We start from the raw sequence: 15140 nt of genomic DNA on the forward strand, positions 1-15140 counted from the left end.
TGTTATCTTTCGACCCTACTGTTTTATTTATACTTCAAAGAAGCAATGACGAGAACATAAGAAAATTTCAAGAGTGGGACTAAAATTCAAGTCGAAAATATACCATTAACAAGATTCGCTGATGACATTGCCATATTCAGTGAAAGTGAAAAAGTTGCAGTATTTGTGGAACAAAATGAACAATCAAGTGATTGCAGGACATGGTTTGAGAGTTAGCGAAGAAAGACGAAAGTAATGAGCAGCAGCAGAGTTGAGAACGCCGAGAAACTCGATGTGGCCCTCCACGAATTCCTCTCCTGTGTCAACCTTTTGGTCTCCGAATAGCGTTTGCACTGTACGACCTCAATTACTGCCTGGATACAGTCCAGTCTCTGTCTTTCTCTAGAGTTGATACTCTCAACAGGTATCTCTAGTACCATTCAAGTTACGCTATGAATTCTTAAGGGATTTCTTGTTTTCCTGTTACATCTTCCTGTCATTGTTTTCCACATATTCATTTTGTAGAGCTCGTCATTCCCTACCTAATCAGTCCACCTGATTTCCAACATTTCTCGGCATCACCACTTCTCAGATCTTTCGAATCTCTTCTATTCCGACTTTCGCACAGTCCATGTCTCACTGCGATACAATGCTGTGCTCCTAACATTCTTCGTCAAATTAAAATCTATGTTTGATACACATCTACATCTACATCTGCATGACTACTCTGCAATTCACATTTAAGTGCTTGGCAGAGCGTTCATCAAACCACAATCATACTATCTCTCTACCATTCCACTCCCTAACAGCGCGCGGGAAAAACGAGCACCTAAACCTTTCTGTTCGAGTTCTGATTTCCCGTATTTTATTTTGATGTTCATTCCTACCTATGTAGGTTGGGCTCAACAAAATATTTTCGCATTCGGAAGAGAAAGTTGGTGACTGAAATTTCGTAAAAAGATCTCGCCGCGACGAAAAACGTCTTTGATATAATGACTTCCATCCCAATTCGCGTATCATACCTGCCACACTCTCTCCCCTATTACGTGATAATACAAAATGAGCTGCCATTTTTGCAGCCTTTCGACGTCCTCCGTCAATCCCACCTGGTAAGGATCCCACACTGCGCTGCAATATTCTAAAGAGGACGAACGCGTGTAGTGTAAGCTGTCTCTTTAGTGGACTTGTTGCATCTTCTAAGTGTCCTGCCAATGAAACGCAACCTTTGGCTCGCCTTCCCCACAATATTGTCTATGTGGTCTTTCCAACTGAAGTTGTTCGTAATTTTAACATCCAGGTACTTAGTTGAATTTACAGCCTTGAGAATTGTACTATTTAACGAGTAATCGAATTCCAACGGATTTCTTTTGGAACTCATGTAGATCACCTCACACTTTTCATTATTTAGCGTCAACTGTCACCTGCCACACCATACAGCAATCTTTTCTAAATCGCTTTCCAACTGATACTGGGCTTCGAATGACCTTACTAGACGGTAAATTACAGCATCATCTGCGAACAACCTAAGAGAACTGCTCAGATTGTCACCCAGGTCATTTATATAGATCAGGAACAGCAGAGGTCCCAGGACGCTTCCCTGGGGAACACCTGATATCACTTCAGTTTTACTCGATGATTTGCCGTCTATTACTATGAACTGCGACCTTCCTGACAGGAAATCACGAATCCAGTCGCACAACTGAGACGATACCCCATAGCTCCGCAGCTTGATTAGAAGTCGCTTGTGAGGAACGGTGTCAAAAGCTTTCCGTAAATCTAGAAATACGGAATCAACTTGAGATCCCCTGTCGATAGCGGCCATTACTTCGTGCGAATAAAGAGCGATGTTTTCTGAAGCCATGCTGATTACATGTCAATAGATCGTTCCCTTCGAGGTGATTCATAATGTTTGAATACAGTATATGCTCCAAAACCCTACTGCAAACCGACGTCAATGATATAGGTCTGTAGTTAAATGGATTACTCCTACTACCCTTCTTGAACACTGGTGCGACCTGCGCAATTTTCCAATCTGTAGGTACAGATCTATCGGTGAGCGAGCGGTTGTATGTGAGTGCTAAGTAGGGAGCTATAGTATCAGCGTAATCTGAAAGGAACCTAATCGGTATACAATCTGGACCTGAAGACTTGCCCGTATCAAGCGATTTGAGTTGCTTCGCAACCCCTAAGGTAACTACTTCTAAGAAACTCATGCTAGCAGCTGTTCGTGTTTCAAATTCTGGAACATTCCATTCGTCTTCCTTGGTGAAGGAATTTCGGAAAACTGCGTTCAATAACTCCGCTTTAGCGGCACAGTCGTCGGTAACAGTACCATCGGCACTGCGCAGCGAAGGTATTGACTGCGTCTTGCCGCTTGTGTACTTTACATACGACCAGAATTTCTTTGGACTTTCTACCAAATTTCGAGACAATGTTTCGTTGTGGAACCTATTAAAGGCATCTCGCATTTAAGTCGGTGCCAAATTTGTCGTGTCACCGCCAGACACCACACTTGCTAGGTGGTAGCCTTTAAATCGGCCGCGGTCGGGTAGTATACGTCGGATCCGGTGTCGCCACTATCAGTGATTGCAGGCCGAGCGCCGCCACACGGCAGGTCTAGAGAGACTTCCTAGCACTCGCCCCAGTCATACAGCCGACTTTGCTAGCGATGGTTCACTGACTTCTACGCTCTCATTTGCCAAGACGATAGTATAGCCTTCAACTACGTTATTTGCTACGACCTAGCAAGGCGCCATTATCTGCTGCTATTTATACTGTGAATCAAGTGATGTCAAGAGCGACGTTCGTCATTAATGGATTAAAGTTAAGTATTGCACCAGCTACGTCCGTTTTTCTCAATTCTAATTCCCTTTTTATGTTCCAGACCTCACGCCAGCCTGCGTGAGCTAAAACGCGTGCATTTCGGCCTCCTTTGCTAACACGGTTGGCTCTCCTGCCAGCCACAACATTGGCGACGAGAGTAAAAGTGTTCTTATCTAAATTGCCCTGATTTACTTGTGTAATGGCTTCGCCACAATCTCCAGATGTACTGTCCGAATTTTATCGCTTACAGAATCAGTAGACGCAGGCCTTACTGGATGCCCTTGGACAGCTCGTCCAGGGTCAACGTGCGATGCAAAACGATGCGGCAGCAGCCGCTTCACCGCTAACGCAGCGACAACACGCAGTTGCACCCACTTTTCGACCTTTTGATGCTGCACTGGAAAGCTGGACGCAGTGGTTACGCCAATTTGGATTCCATCTTGCCGCCTACAGATGGTAACGAGTGGCAGCCTTTTTTATTATCGTCGGTCGGCGTGACCACGTACCGTGTGATAGTCAAATTACTTGTCAAGCAGCTCTGTCCTACGAAGAAATTTTGTCTGCATTAGATGCATATTTCAAAGAAACAGTCAATGTAGTTGCCAAACGGTATACCTTCTTTCGTACAAAACGTACGGCATGTCAGACCAATCGGGAGTGGGTTGCAACCTTGCAAGGCCTTACTACGGATTGTGCTTTTGAGTGTCAATGTGGACTCCCTTATTCAGATAATATGGTGAATGATGCGATTGCACAGAACGTTTCTGATGTTCGTATAAGGGAACAGATTTTGAAACTAGTCAATCCCTCCCTTCAACAAGTAATGGACATATTGGATCGGCAGGACACTTGACTTTGCTCAGGAATCATTTGAAACTTCGCCAGCAGTGTGTCAGGTTAACCGGCCCGCCTGGCGAGCTGCACGGGGCAGTAAACAGCCCTCGCGGCCGGCCGCGCCGCTGCCGCCAGGCTCTCAGCCACGTGTGCCGCGCAGGCAAGCAAATGCAGTGATCAAATCATACCCGCGACGTGTTACTAAACATTCGCGTGAGAATTGCACGTCACGCCAAGCTATTTGCTTTTATTGTAATAAAAAAGGACATGTTCAGAGTGTTTGCTAGAAAAAGCTTCGATCGGAAACTCAAACCCGTTCCAGGTCCTTTGCTTCGCTCCGGAATCGGAATCGAACCAAGGATATTCAGGCTCGCTAAACTTCGCCCATGGAAATTCATGTCGTTCATTCCACTCCACCCAGTGTCACTGTCTCTAACAGTGACTGTGTTCGTCCCAAAAATAGTGTGCGTCGACGTCGCCGGAACTCCCGTCAAGTCGCAAGTGATTATGTACCAGTGTCAGTTCACGTTGCACGAGACAGTCGCTCTTGTCGTCAGCAGGACAATAAACTTTCTGGAGACTTGGACATTAACGGCAAAGTGATACCGATCCAGCTCGATACCGGAGCTGCAGTTTCACTGATCATTCAAGGCACTTACAAACTGCTGGGCACACCTCCGTTGCGTGCCGCAAATGTTAAATTAAGTAGTTATTCAGGTGACGGTATCCCTGTGTTAGGACAATGTAGCCTTCTTGCAACATACATAGGCCAAAACAAAACTTGTGCCATTTTACGTCCTTCGTTCTTCTTCTGCAGTGAACTTGTTTGGTTTCGATTGATTTCAGTTGTTTAACTTGTCTACAGTAAATCAGGTCCTATCAGTGAATCAGACTGTGCATTCAGACAGTGTTTCTCGCCTATGTGAAGAATTTGCAGACATTTTTGCATCGGGCCTCGGTTGCACTAAAAACTATAAAGCACATTTGGAACTGAAAGTAAACGCGCAACCGAAATTTTTCAGAGCGCGCAATGTTCCCCACGCGTTGCGTGATGAGGTCGCAAAAACATTACACTATTTGGAATCACAAGCTGTAAATGAACGTGTGCACGCTTCTCTCTGGGCATCACCCTTAGTAAATTTGCCAAAACCTTCTGGAAAGTTGAGACTTTGTGTGGACTTCAAGGTAACAGTGAATCCACAACTAGTGATTGCAACTTTTCCTTTACCCCGCCCGGAAGATCTTTTTGACAAACTGTGCTCGGGTAAATATTTTTTAAGTTGGACCTAGCAGATGCGTACTTGTAAATACCGGTGGACAAAGACTCCCAGCGCGTTTTGGTGGTTAACACGCGTCTTGGTTTGTATCAATGCAAACTACTACCATTTGGGTGTGCATCCGCCCCTGCATTGTTTCAGCAAGATCTACAAACTGTTTGTGCGTCGGTCCCTACTGCAGCAAATTATCTGGACGATATTGTGATCTCCAGAAAGACGGAAGAAGAACATTTGGCGAATCTCCGAACATTATTTCAGATCTTGAGACAAAATGGTCTTCGCTTGCGGAAGGACAAATGTGTGTTTTTTGCTCGGGAGTTGCTATTTTTGGGACGTGTACTCAACGCCGCAGAATTTGAACCAGCTACCGAGTGTGCTGGGAAAAATCAACTATTACCACCGATATATATGCCTCTTCCATTTCAGCTCCGATTCGTCGCTTACGCCGAATTGCGGGGGAGAAATGTGGTGTCACCGCCAGACACCACACTTGCTAGGTGGTAGCCTTTAAATCGGCCGCGGTCCGTTAGTATACGTCGGACCCGCGTGTCGCCATTATCAGTGATTGCAGACCGAGCGCCGCCACACGGCAGGTCTAGTCTAGAGAGACTCCCTAGCACTCGCCCCAGTTGTACAGCGGACTTTTCTAGCGATGGCTCACTGTCTACATATGCTCTCATTTGCAGAATCGACAGTTTAGCATAGCCTTCAGCCACGTCGTTTACTACGACCTAGCAAGGCGCCATATTCAGTTACTATAATTACTTCAAGAATGTATTCTGAACAGATAATATTGTGACTAATGTACCGCCAAGAGCGACATTCATCATTAATGGATTAAAGTTAACTATCAAACTAATTACGTCTGCTTTCTGTCATGTTCCAGACCTCACGTCAGTATAGTTCTTCCCTCCTCACGCCAGCCTGCGTGAGATAAAACGCGTGGACACGTGATACGGTGTTGGCTCTTCTGTTAACACAAAAGAACTCTATTAGACATTCCTCTCTCTCGTTTCTGTTACCAAATCTATATTGTCCTTAAGCTCTTCTCCTGCTCCCTCCCCTACAGTCACACTGAAATCTCAAATCTCTACTAGATTTACATCTGCCTTTACGAACTGAATTACCTGTTCTGTGTCGACACTACTTTCCTTATCACTTTCATTTCAGCTTGCAACTTCGGCATGTATACCTGAATAATGGTTGTCGATTTGCTGTCGACTCTAATGAGAGCAACCCTATAACCGAACTGTTCATAGTCCTTCACTGCTATACCCTTTCTGTTGCTGTTGGTGTTACCGTATACTCATCTGACCATAAAGCCTTGTCTACGTTGCACTTCACATTACTTACCCTACACTATATCTCGACTGAGCCTTAGCAATTTGATTTTCAGACTTGCCACCTCCTACCATGTTCAGTCTCCTGACATCCCACACACCGTCTCGCATAACCTTATCATTTCGTTATTAGTTCAACATTTTTCTTATGGACATTCTGCCTTCGTAGTCCCCTCTTGGAGATCCAAATGAGGCACAAGTCCGAAATTTTTTGCCGAAGAAAACATCATCACCACACTTTTTCAATTACAGTCCTCCATCTTATAGATACACCTTATGCGCCTATATTTCTGTGGTTTTAATCGCCTTCTGTCTTCTGCTGTTCATCATTACTGAGTTTCCGTCACTTAGGAGCAGTTTCCCTCCTTTGTGCCAAGGGTCTAAACTGAAACTCTGATCGCCCTCCGCCCTTCTTAACAAGACATTTACCGGAGTGAAAAGAACTTCTTATGCCCAAAGTCTTTGGTCGCCATTGCTGATGATCTTTATTCAATACTTAAGCAGTGGCGGGACTCTAAGCCGGAACAGAGAACGTTTCGATTATTAGTCAAAAACGCTACCCCCAGACCACGTGATTTGAAGATGGGTGTTGCCATTTGTCTGGACTGGTAAGGTAATGAAAAAGGAGCTTCTCTGTAGAATAGTTTAGACAAGGGACATACGCAAAACACTAACAGGAAGAAGGGATAGGTTAACAGGGCATCTGTCAAGACATCAGGGAATGACCTCCATAGCACTAGAGGGAACTGTAGAGGGTAATCATTATAAAGGGTGACAAGGATTAGAATACATCAAGCAAATAATTGAGGACAAAGGTTGCAATTGCTACTCTGATATAAAAAGGTTAGCACAGGAAAGGAATACGTGGCGGACCACATCAAATCAATAGTAAGAATGCTGACTCAACAGAAGTTTCTTACACAAAGTCTTTCGCTTCTAGAGCTCATCTTTCGTGTCTTCAGTGTATAATGAACTAACATTCTTTCATCATGAATAATAATAACAATAATCATAATAACAATAATATTAGTAATAGCAATCAGTAGTACATGTGTATCACATAGCACATTTTTGCCTCTAAACAACTGTATGTATACTCAGAGTTCCAAAAGTTTCCCTCACTTTACAGTCCATTTTCTTCTCTCAGTTTTATTTTCCATACAGAACTTTGTTTGCAACCCTGCACATTATTTAATCATCCTTCCCCTGCTGAAGTGAGAATAACAGAAATTTATTTACATCTGTGGTGATATCTGTTTCGAGATCGCTATAAAGAAGCAAATTGAATAACTAGCGTATGAACACGAATTTCAAGTGAAAATGCCGCATTTCAAGAGATTCGAATCTACACATTAGCTGTAAAAAGCAGTTTAGCCCAGACTCGAACCACGTCACGTCGCTGGACTGCCTCTTGCAGTATTTACGCTCAGAGTTGCGCAACGCCGGAGCACAGCGCAACGGTCGCTGAGCGACAGACTGCTCGTTGTGACTCCCACACACGCCATCGCTCACCTCGGAACTCGCTCTGCTGTTGCAACTCATTTTCTCGCCTACTTGTCGAAAGCGGAATGTGGGAGAGAAAATGTCGCACATTACATCTTTAACGGCTGTCAGGATGGCCGAGCGGTCCAAGGCGCTGCGTTCAGGTCGCAGTCCACTTCTGTGGGCGTGGGTTCGAATCCCACTCCTGACAAAAATTTTCACGAAGGTCGTTAGATTCTAATTTTTGCGCATGTCGATAAACGTGTAACCAGGAACATAGAGACCGCATAGGTGTGTTGCCAAATCTCATTCCGAAGTATGTGGCAGATGGCGTTGATGTTTCCCTGCGTTAACATAACTTGTGATTTAGAAAACAGGAACGATTATTCAATAATTTCTGTTATCTGAAATTATGGTGGAATTAAAATAATAAAAGTGGGTCGACTAAGTGATACTCCACTGAGGTTCAGCAACCACATCAGTAGTGCACAGTTAATGCTAGACCCTGCAGCCAGGTTAGATCTTGGCAGACTAAAAGACGCTGTTTTGGTGTATTTTCTGTACTCATCATCAACACTGGCAGCATGGAAGTCTCATGAATGTAAATAAACATCAATAAAGGTTCTTTTTGTATCCGCTATAACTACATCCATCTTCAGTGTAGAATCACTTCATCCACACACCTTTACAGAACCAACTTGTGACATTACGTCAGATCTACAGCTAAAAAGACATATTTCATGTCATGTAAGGCACTTAGAAATGTGTGTGTTTGGGGTAGACCTTTCTTATTTTACGACCTAGTCTTCTTTTAGGCTTATACACTTCGTCCAAAGCTATTTTAATTTGTTGATCCCTTCCGAATAATAAGAATTGTTAACGTCTGCAAACTATCTATTTGTTGCTCTAACTACCTCTTTTTTAATAAAATCTTTGTCTTGTCAGACATTTCTTCAAATTAGGGAACGAGTAGTAGTTCGAGGGAGTCAAGTCTAGACAATAGGGGCCATGTGAAACGAGTAGGAATCCTATTTCAGTTAATTCTGTGACCACAACTGCAGAGGGCTGTGCTGGTGCATTGTGGTGATGGAAAGGGACATTTCTTTTTTGGTCCAACGACCATCGTTTTTCTTGCAGCTCGGTTTTCAAACGATCCAGTAACGCTGAATAATATGCATGTGTCATGGTTTTACCTTTTCCCAGATAGTCGATGAGTGTTACCCCTTACGAATCGCGAATGACAGTCACCATACACTTTTATGGTGCAAGGGCTCTCTTGGTAACCCATTATTTATATTTTTGTTTGGTCTCAGGAGTATAGTAATGTATCCATGTTTGATCCACAGTGACGAAACGACGCTTAAACTGCTGCAGATTCTTTCTGAACAGCTGCAAACCATCCTTGCAGCACTACACGATTCAGTTTTTGGTCAAGCATGACCAATCGCGGTACCCATCTTGCGGATAGTTTTCTCATTTTCAAATGTTTATGCAAAGTATTAGGTACCCATTCATTCGAGATGCGCACAGCAGTAGCAATCTGACGCACCTTAACTCTTCTGTCATCCATCACCATATCATGGATTTTATCAATGATTTCTGGAGTCATAACCTCCACAGGTCGTCCAGAACGTTCAGCATAACTTGTGCCTATGCGGCCACTCCGAAAATTTTGAAAAATCGCTTATGAACTGTTCTAATTGAAGATGCAGGTAATGTTCATTAAGCTGCCCTTTATTTTCCTGAGGCGTTTTGCCTTTCATAAAGTAATGTTTAATCACCACACGAAGTTCTTCTTCTTCCATTTTTTGACTTCCTTGATTCACACGAATGCCGAACACAAAGAAATAGACCAATATGGGTGAAACTTGATGTGAATTCCTTCAAAACTTGCTACTAACTAAACATGACCTCGATACGCGATTGTGGTGCCATTTCTTGAACTTTACACGGACTTTCAAACGCCCCTCGTAGTCTTTACACTGTAGTGAAAGGGCTAGTCAAACGAGAGCGAAACAGATGGAAATGATGTTATCAAACTTCTAATTATTTCAAAAGTAATTGCCACAACTGTTAATGCATTTATCGCCGCTTAAGACAGGAATTGTCTGTGCCTTAATGAAAATTTGTTTGCAGTTGCCTACGGGACCTATCTTCTACCGAGGCGTACACCACCTCAAGTTAATCGACGTCCATGAACGTCTTCCTGCAGGTTTCCAAAAACATGGGAACAGCATCGGAAGATATCGTGACTATATAGAGGATGCGTTTCCCAGAGAATCTTCTACAGCACAGTGGAAATATGTGGCAATATGTGGACCCCTCTATGAATATTTAATTGTGATGAGGGCATACAATTTCATACTACGAAACGGGAAGGAAGGAGGTTTTGAATTGTTAGACATTTGCAAGGCGGGTGCGAATTCTGTAGCAATTTAAGAACATGGGATCTGAATAAAGAGCTATTGACTGAAACAGGGGAAAGGAATATTGAGGAAGACTAACGGGTAGTTTTGAGAGATACTGAAGTCAACAGAGGATCAAATGGATAAAAGATCATAGGAGGATATGTAGGAGGAGGAGGAGGAGGAGATTAGTATTTAACGTACCGTCGACAACGAGGTCATTAGAGACGCACCACAAGTTCGTATTAGGGAGGGATGGAGTAGGAAAGCCGTAGTTCCCTTTGGGTGGAACCATACCAGTATTTCCCTTAAGCGATTCAGTGAAATCACAGAAAACCAGAATCACAATTGTCGGACGCTGGTTTCAACTTTCGCCCTCCTGAATCCAAGTCTAGTGAGTTAACTACTGTGCTACCATGCGCAGTAAAGGACAGAACCTACCATAATTATTTTGATAGCTCAGGAGAAAATGAATTTAACTGTCGAAGGAAAAAAATGAAGCAGGTGAAAGGAAATATAGTCATTAAGAAAGAGGGTAACAGAAAATGGTTAAGTAGGAGAGGCCACAGGACAAACGCAAGAGTGTACAGCAGTGCATAACTGTGTGAAAGACGCTGCTTATCGGAAAGTTAGATCTTTAGAGAGAAGCGCAGAGAGCTGCATCCAGCCTGACTTCAGGCAGAAACGGTCGTGCCGACAATTTAGTCAACTTACCGAAAGGTAACAGAACAATAACAGGGTAATGCTATAGATTTGCTTCCGTCTCCTAGACACATACGATACCAGCAAACTTTAAAATGCGGGTACGCAGTTAACAAAGCCCTTTCATACGAATTGAGAGTACAGAAGATGTTAGTAAGTGGCAAATTATAAGTGTGTCATCTGTTTTATTGTGACGTAAAAACGCTAATTCGCTTTTAAGTTGTTGGAACCTAAAGAAACGATCAGTAGTGACGGAGACTTGTCCTGTGTACGGGGAGGTGTATCTGAGCCAATTATTGGACAGTAGCTCTATTCTGCACAACAAATGTTCATATCTGCATTTACATCTGTACTCGGAAAACCACGCTGAGGCGCCTGGCAGGAAGCACGACCGACTGTACCAGTTATTTGGGTTTTTCCCAACCCATTCACGTAAGGAGAACGGTAAGATTAATTGTTTGAAGGCCTCCGTGCGTTCTGCAGTTAATCAAGCCTTGTCCTCAATATCGGTATGGGAGCGATACATAGAGGGTTTAATTATTTATTCTTCATAATTATAGCCTCATACCTGAAAAGCTAAAATAGGCCATACAAATCACAGTTCCTTGGATGGTAATAAAGTTTGTATTACTTATTTCTCAGTATATATATATATATATATATATATATATATATATATATATATATATATATATATACTCCTGGAAATTGAAATAAGAACACCGTGAATTCATTGTCCCAGGAAGGGGAAACTTTATTGACACATTCCTGGGGTCAGATACATCACATGATCACACTGACAGAACCACAGGCACATAGACACAGGCAACAGAGCATGCACAATGTCGGCACTAGTACAGTGTATATCCACTTTTCGCAGCAATGCAGGCTGCTATTCTCCCATGGAGACGATCGTAGAGATGCTGGATGTAGTCCTGTGGAACGGCTTGCCATGCCATTTCCACCTGGCGCCTCAGTTGGACCAGCGTTCGTGCTGGACGTGCAGACCGCGTGAGACGACGCTTCATCCAGTCCCAAACATGCTCAATGGGGGACAGATCCAGAGATCTTGCTGGCCAGGATACTTGACTCACACCTTCTAGAGCACGTTGGGTGGCACGAGATACATGCGGACGTGCATTGTCCTGTTGGAACAGCAAATTTCCTTGCCGGTCTAGGAATGGTAGAACGATGGGTTCGATGAAGGTTTGGATGTACCGTTCACTATTCAGTGTGCCCTCGACGATCACCAGAGGTGTACGGCCAGTGTAGGAGATCGCTCCCCACACCATGATGCCGAGTTTTGGCCCTGTGTACCTCAGTCGTATGCAGTCCTGATTGTGGCGCTCACCTGCACGGCGCCAAACACGCATACGACCATCATTGGCACCAAGGCAGAAGCGACTCTCATCGCTGAAGACGACAAGTCTCCATTCGTCCCTCCATTCACGCCTCTCGCGACACCACTGGAGGCGGGCTGCACGACGTTGGGGCGTGAGCGGAAGACGGCCTAACGGTGTGCGGGACCGTAGCCCAGCTTCATGGAGACGGTTGCGAATGATCCTCGCCGATACCCCAGGAGCAACAGTATCCCTAATTTGCTGTGAAGTGGCGGTGCGGTCCCCTACGGCACTGCGTAGGATCCTACGGTCTTGGCGTGCATCCGGGCGTCGCTGCGGTCCGGTCCCAGGTCGACGGGCACGTGCACCTTCCGCCGACCACTGGCGACAACATCGATGTACTGTGGAGACCTCACGCCCCACGTGTTGAGCAATTCGGCGGTACGTCCATCCGGCCTCCCGCATGCCCACTATACGCCATCGCTCAGAGTCCGTCAACTGCACATACGGTTCACGTCCACGCTGTCGCGGAATGCTACCAGTGTTAAAGACTGCGATGGAGCTCCGTATGCCACGGCAAACTGGCTGACACTGACGGCGGCGGTGCACAAATGCTGCGCAGCTAGCGCCATTCGACGGCCAACACCGCGGTTCCTGGTGTTTCCGCTGTGCCGTGCGTATATATATATATATATATATATATATATATATATATATATATATATATATATATATACCACTACTATTACAAAACTTAGTACATTAACCTTTAACCAGTTACCCAGCTACTGATATAGTACAACGCTACAGAGTTTGTTCTCTGTTTGTTAATTTATTTTGGTGCATTTGACTTGTAGATGATTGTCTCCAATACGAGGGCCGGAGTGGCCAAGCGGTTCTAGGCGCTACAGTCTGGAACGGCGCGACCACTACGGTCGCAAGTTCGAATCCTGCCTCGGGCATGGATGTGTGTGATGTTCTTAGGTTAGTTAGGTTTAATTAGTTCTAAGTTCTAGGCGACTGATGACCTCAGAAGTTAAGTCGCATAGTGCTCAGAGTCATTTGAACCATTTTTTGTCTCCGCTACAGGATCTTCCCTCATTCAACACCGTTCAGCAGCCATAGTCTCCTGGATCCCTTGGGCATCGGATAGCACGTCAGCAGCTTTTCCAATATTGCAAGTAATTCTACCCATCACTACCCATACTCAACACTTCCATGATCACTTGCACCAACGCAATGTAGATACTTTGGACAGTGTTCCACTCTGTGGCAGCCGACCTCAGTTGTCTTCTCTCCAACTGCGGAATATGTTGTCTAGCCTCTATGAAGACTTATGGTTGAATGCCTCGTCAAGTCATCCTTGGGCTTCCTGGATACTGCGGCTGCAGCATCATCCAAAATGCGCCAGGTAGACTCACTCCTTAGTGCTGCTTTATGAGCCAATATCCTTAATACCGCATGTTCATTACCCGCTGTATCTTCATACAGCGTCCAGTCCCACAATGCGTGTTCTGGTGTGCTCAAATTACCAGAGGCGCCGGCCGTTGTGTCCGAGCGGTTCTAGGCGCTTCAGTCTGGAACCGCGCAACCGCTACGGTCGCTGGTTCAAATCCTGCCTCGGGCATGGAGGTGTGTGATGTCCTTAGGTTAGTTAGGTTTAAGTAGTTCTAAGTTCTAGGGGACTGATAACCTCAGATGTTTAGTGCCATAGTGCTCAGAGCCATTTAAACCGTTTGAACTACCACAGCATTCATCTGTCTCCTGATTTTTTACAGATACGTGGTATAATTGCCATGGACAGTCAGGTAATGCATCAATCAATGCCATGGGCTAATAAATCTCATGTTTTATGCCTCCCTGATATTAGGCAAGGATGAAGAGTCCCATACATTTTCCAGAGTTGAAATATGCGATCTTTTATTGCCTTTTTCGCAAATGGCCTCAGTTCCAAATACCCTTCGTACTTCCATTTGATAACCTTTCTTTAACCAGTAAATGCACCACTTTTTCTAATTTCCAAGTATATTGATCATGTTTCTACAGTTAATAACACAGCATGATTCGGGGAAGTGCAGTAAGCGCCCATTACTCTTCGTAGCACGCCTCGAACTCTTCTCACTACTGAGGCTGGCTTCGCTAGCTACAATCTATGGCTCCAAACGCTTGCACCCCATCCTACGACTAATGTTAGCATAAATTGGGGGTATCGTCTTTCTTCAAGAAAACCCGAAATTGACTATCTGCAGTTTTATTCATCAGGTTTATACCGTTTCTGTATCTTTCTGCTTTCCTTCTCTACATTATAGGCGAAGCTACGAAGTTCGTCCAGAAATATCCCTAGATATTCGTTACTGCGCTTCTCCTAATCGTTACGTCATTTAATTTTACTTTAGGGTTTCCTATTAGGTTACCTTTCAGCAGGAGGGACGTTGTGGGATGCTAATGACAATTTAACACTTCGACACCAGACCTCAAGTTCGTGGAGGGCCGCATTACATTTATCTTCTATAATTGTTTTGGAGTCACCACTTACAACGAACAGCACGTTGTCTGCATATACCACCAGCTCACTTACGTTATCACTGTAACGTAACTCAGTATGGGCTGCAGTGCTACTACTCAAAACTCTGGACCACATACTGATCCCTACAGACACGCTTTGGTTATTGTCTTCGTTGTTTTCTTTCCTGGGCAACTTAAAGAAGCATGTCACCCGTGGCAATTATCTCTCAGGCACTTTTGCAGCTCTTTTGGACACTCTAGATCCCTAAGGCGAACAAAGAAAAATGGACATCACATAGGGGGTTATAGTATATTCCTAGAGTCATCATTTAAATACGGTTTTTGGAGCTTCTATTCTCGGTATAGTTTACCTCTATGTTCAAGAGTTAGCCAATTCAGTTCTTTCAACATTTCTGTACACGCTCACATGAGTCAAACAAACCTGGATCATTC

At 44.3% G+C, this 15140-nt stretch overlaps 1 non-coding gene across 1 annotated transcript; it reads left to right on the top strand.

The window, feature by feature from the left end:
* The first annotated feature begins 7862 nt into the window (after window positions 1-7862).
* On the top strand, window positions 7863-7946 carry Trnal-cag (transfer RNA leucine (anticodon CAG)). Its single transcript has one exon. It is a non-coding gene; the product is annotated as a tRNA-Leu (tRNA).
* Window positions 7947-15140: the final 7194 nt, after the last annotated feature.

Source organism: Schistocerca gregaria, chromosome 3 (assembly GCF_023897955.1).
Source record: "Schistocerca gregaria isolate iqSchGreg1 chromosome 3, iqSchGreg1.2, whole genome shotgun sequence".
Lineage (NCBI taxonomy): Eukaryota > Metazoa > Arthropoda > Insecta > Orthoptera > Acrididae > Schistocerca > Schistocerca gregaria.